Raw genomic sequence first — 5679 nt, forward strand, 5'->3', positions numbered from 1 at the left:
ACCCAATGAGTGCTGCAAATTTGTATTGTGATGATGAAATTACTCCTAATCAGCATGATGAACTTACTTTATTTTTGGGGTGTGAAGAAGCTGTCGAGAAAAATCTCTTTGTTACATATGAGTGATCTTGATATTGATGATGTCCTTCATGGGTGTTTTTCTTATTGCATTGATAATAGCCATACAAATACTTACATACAAAATATTTTAGAAGATGACACCTTGCCAAAATATGATAGGACCGCTGTGTGTTTTCAACTAATTAATGAAAAGGAGGGATCCTCCCAAGTTTCTTCTATTGTTTCTGAAAGTAAATCAGGTTATGCGGACAAGCCACCCTTCAAACCTCTTCCTCCTAAAGAAGGGAACGAGGAGAAGGAAGAGAAGAAGAAGAAGGGAACGAAGAAGAAGAAGAAGAAGAAGAAGAAGAAGAAGGAGAATAAAAAGAAAGAGGTAACGGCGTATCCCCGCGTGAATGAGATAACGCTAGGTAACCGTAAGTATGTTGCTCCTAATGATTATTGTGACAATGAATCTGAATACGATGATCTTCCTATGCCCTTTACATACATTAGCGATCATGATTTGAATGAGCACACTACTTTTGATATTACAAATCTCTGGGAAACTAATTCTGAAAATGATGATAATAATTGCCATAGTGTCAGTACTATCCATGCTTCTTCCCATAATGATATAGAAAGCTCTAAGCTTGGGGAAGAGGTGTTTGAAAATCCTTTAACTACTGGTCATTATGTTCTTGATACATCTCCCTCTAATAACAATGATGGTGTGGACACGAGATAAACCGATCTGTGAAAGATAACTATTCTATTTCCTATGATGACACTCGTGCCCCCGATCTCTCGATGATTATTATAAAGAATGCTATGATATAGGTTCTAACTATCCTTATGAAACTTGTCATAGTCATGATTGGATTACTAAAAACAATTCCCTTAATATGCAATTTGTTTACCATGTTCAAATTCTTGATAATAATCTTACTCCAATTACTATTAATGAGAATAACTCTTCTTATGCCAAATTTAATGATACTTCTATGCATATGAACCATGATAAGAATGTTTTAAGTGATGGGTATATTGTAGATTTCATCAATGATGCTACTGAAAGTTATTATGAGAGAGGAAAATATGGTGGTAGAAATTTTCATGTTACTAAAACACCTCTCTATATGCTGAAATTTTTGAAGCTACACTTGTTTTATCTTCCTATGCTTGTTACTTTGCTCTTCATGAACTTGTTTATTTACAAGATTCCTATGCATAGGAAGCATGTTAGACTTAAATGTGTTTTGAATTTGCCTCTTGATGCTCTCTTTTTCTTCACATACTATCTCTTGCGAGTGCATCATTAAAACTGCTGAGCCCATCTTAACGGCTATAAAGAAAGAACTTCTTGGGAGATAACCCATGTGATATTTTGCTACAGTACTTTTTGTTTTATATTTGTATCTTGGAAGTTGTTTACTACTGTAGCAACCTCTCATTATCTTAGTTTTATGTTTTGTTGTGCCAAGTAAAGTCTTTGATAGTAAAGTAAGTACTAGATTTGGATTACTGCGCAGTTCCAGATTTCTTTGCTGTCACGAATCTGGGTCTAATTCTCTGTAGGTAACTCAGAAAATTAAGCCAATTTACGAGCATGATCCTCAGATATGTACGCAACTTTCATTCAATTTGAGCATTTTCGTTTGAGCAAGTCTGGTGGCCTAATAAAATCCATCTTTACGGACTGTTCTGTTTTGACAGATTCTGTCTTTTATTTCGCATTGCCTCTTTTGCTATGTTGGATGAATTTCTTTGTTCCATTACCTTCCAGTAGCTTTGAGCAATGTCCAGAAGTGTTAAGAATGATTGTGTCACCTCTGAACATGTGAATTTTTGATTATGCACTAACCCTCTAATGAGTTTGTTTCGAGTTTGGTGTGGAGGAAGTTTTCAAGGGTCAAGAGAGGAGGATGATATACTATGATCAAGAAGAGTGAAAGCTCTAAGCTTGGGGATGCCCCGGTGGTTCACCCCTGCATATTCTAAGAAGACTCAAGCGTCTAAGCTTGGGGATGCCCAAGGCATCCCCTTCTTCATCGACAACATTATCAGGTTCCTCCCCTGAAACTATATTTTTATTCTGTCACATCTTATGTACTTTGCTTGGAGCGTCGGTTTATTTTTGTTTTTTGTTTTTGTTTGAATAAATGCTTGTGTCGGAGAGAGACACGCTCCGCTGGTTCATATGAACACATGTGTTCTTCGCTTTATCTTTTAGTGTTCATGGCGAAGGTTAAAACTGCTTCGTTCATTTTTATATGGTTGGAAACGGAAAATGCTACATGTAGTAATTGGTAGAATGTCTTGAATAATTTGATACTTGGCAATTGTTGTGCTCATGTTTAAGCTCTTGCATCATATACTTTGCACCTATTAATGAAGAAATACTTAGAGCTTGCTAATTTGGTTTGCATATTTGGTTTCTCTAGAGTCTAGATAATATCTAGTATTGAGTTTTGAACAACAAGGAAGACGGTGTAGAGTCTTATAATGTTTACAATATGTCTTTTATGTGAGTTTTGCTGTACCGTTCATCCTTGTGTTTGTTTCAAATAACCTTGCTAGCCTAAACTTGTATCGAGAGGGAATACTTCTCATGCATCCAAAATCCTTGAGCCAACCACTATGCCATTTGTGTCCACCATACCTACCTACTACATGGTATTTATCCGCCATTCCAAAGTAAATTTCTTGAGTGCTACCTTTAAAATTCCATCATTCACCTTTGCAATATATATCTCATGGGACAAATAGCTTAAAAACTATTGTGGTATTGAATATGTACTTATGCACTTTATCTCTTATTAAGTTGCTTGTTGTGCGATAACCATGTTTCGGGGACGCCATCAACTATTCTTTGTTGGATATCATGTGAGTTGCTATGCATGTCCGTCTTGTCTGAAGCAAGAGAGATCTACCACCTTTATGGTTGGAGCATGCATATTGTTAGAGAAGAACTTTGGGCCGCTAACTAAAGCCATGATTCATGGTGGAAGTTTCAGTTTTGGACACATATCCTCAATCTCATATGAGAATAATAATTGTTGCCACATGCTTATGCATTAAAGAGGAGTCCATCATCTGTTGTCCATGTTTTCCCGGTATGGATGTCTAAGTTGAGAATAATCAAAAGCGAGAAATCCAAAATGCGAGCTTTCTCCTTAGACCTTTGTACAGGCGGCATGGAGGTACCCCATTGTGACACTTGGTCAAAACATGTGCATTGCAAAGATCCGGTAGTCCAAGTTAATTAGGACAAGGTGCGGGCACTATTAGTATACTATGCATGAGACTTGCAACTTGTAAGATATAATGTACATAACTCATATGCTTTATTACTACCGTTGACAAAATTGTTTCATGTTTTCAAAATAAAAGCTCTAGCACAAATATAGCAATCGATGCTTTCCTCTTTGAAGGACCATTCTCTTTACTTTTATGTTGAGTCAGTTCACCTATTTCTCTCCACCTCAAGAAGCAAACACTTGTGTGAACTGTGCATTGATTCCTACATATTTGCATATTGTACTTGTTATATTACTCTATGTTGACAATTATCCATGAGACATACATGTTACAAGTTGAAAGCAACCGCTGAAACTTAATCTTCCTTTGTGTTGCTTCAATGCCTTTACTTTGATTTATTGCTTTATGAGTTAACTCTTATGCAAGGCTTATTAATACTTGTCTTGAAGTACTATTCATGAAAAGTCTTTGCTTTATGATTCACTTGTTTACTCATGATATTACCATTGTTTTGATCGTTGCATTCACTACATATGTTAACAAATAGTATGATCAAGTTTATGATGGCATGTCACTTCAGAAATTATCTTTGTTATCCTTTTACCTGCTCGGGACGAGCAGAACTAAGCTTGGAGATGCTGATACGTCTCCGACGTATCGATAATTTCTTATGTTCCATGCCACATTATTGATGTTATCTACATGTTTTATGCACACTTTATGTCATATTCGTGCATTTTACGGAACTAACCTATTAACAAGATGCCGAAGTGCCGGTTCTCGTTTTCTCGCTGTTTTTGGTTTCAGAAATCCTAGTAACGAAATATTCTCGGAATTGGACGAAACAAAGACCCGGGTTCCTATTTTCACCGGAAGCATCCAGAACACCCGGGAGGGACCGGAGGGGGGCACTCGGGCCCCCGGACCATAGGCCGGCGCGGCCCGAGGCCTGGCCGCGCCGCCATATGGTGTGGCCACCCCTTCGACCCTCTCGCGCCGCCTCTTCGCCTATATAAAGCCTCCGTCGCGAAAACCCGATGCGAAAAACCACGATACGGAAAACCTTCCCGAGCCGCCGCCATCGCGAAGCCAAGATCCGGGGGACAGGAGTCTCTGTTCCGGCACCCTGCCGGAGCGGGGAAGTGCCCCCGGAAGGCTTCTCCATCGACACAGCTGCCATCTCCACCGCCATCTTCATCACCGCTGCTGCTCCCATGAGGAGGGAGTAGTTCTCCATCGAGGCTCGGGGCTGTACCGGTAGCTATGTGGTTCATCTCTCTCCTATGTGCTTCAATACAATAATCTCATGAGCTGCCTTACATGATTGAGATTCATATGATGATGCTTGTAATCTAGATGTCATTATGCTAGTCAAGTGAGTTTTACTTATGTGATCTCCAGGAGACTCCTTGTCCCACGTGTGTAAAGGTGACAGTGTGTGCACCGTGTGGGTCTCTTAGGCTATATTTCGCAGAATACTTATTCACTGTTGAATGGCATAGTGAGGTGCTTATTTATATCTCTTTATGATTGCAATGTGTTTGTATCACAATTTATCTATGTGCTACTCTAGCAATGTTATTAAAGTAGTTTTATTCCTCCTGCACGTGTGCAAAGGTGACGATGTATGCACCGTGTTAGTACTTGGTTTATGCTATGATCATGATCTCTTGTAGATTGCGAAGTTAACTATTGCTATGATAATATTGATGTGATCTATTCCTCCTACATATGCATGAAGGTGACAGGGTGCATGCTATGTTAGTACTTGGTTTAGTCTTTTGATCTATCTTACACTAAAGGTTACTAAAATATGAGCATTATTGTGGAGCTTGTTAACTCCGTCATTGAGGGTTCGTGTAATCCTACGCAATGTGTTCATCATCCAACAAAAGTGTAGAGTATGCATTTATCTATTCTGTTATGTGATCAATGTTGAGAGTGTCCACTAGTGAAAGTGTAATCCCTAGGCCTTGTTCCTAAATACGCTATCGCTGCTTGTTTCTTGTTTCTTTGCGTTACTCTTGCTGCGTTACTACTCTTGCGTTACAATCGCTTGTTTACTGTCCTGGGCAAAGCACTTTTACGGTGCCGTTGCTACTACTTATTCATACCACCTGTATTTCACTATCTCTTCGCCGAACTAGTGCACCTACTAGGTGTGTTGGGGACACAAGAGACTTCTTGCTTTGTGGTTGCAGGGTTGCATAAGAGGGATATCTTTGACCTTTTCCTCTCTGAGATCGATAAACCTTGGGTAATCCACTTAAGGGAAACTTGCTGCTGTTCTACAAACCTCTGCTCTTGGAGGCCCAACACTGTCTACAAGAATAGAAGCTCCCGTAGACATCAGATACCC

Source organism: Lolium rigidum, chromosome 1, assembly GCF_022539505.1.
Source record: "Lolium rigidum isolate FL_2022 chromosome 1, APGP_CSIRO_Lrig_0.1, whole genome shotgun sequence".
NCBI classification, from domain to species: domain Eukaryota; kingdom Viridiplantae; phylum Streptophyta; class Magnoliopsida; order Poales; family Poaceae; genus Lolium; species Lolium rigidum.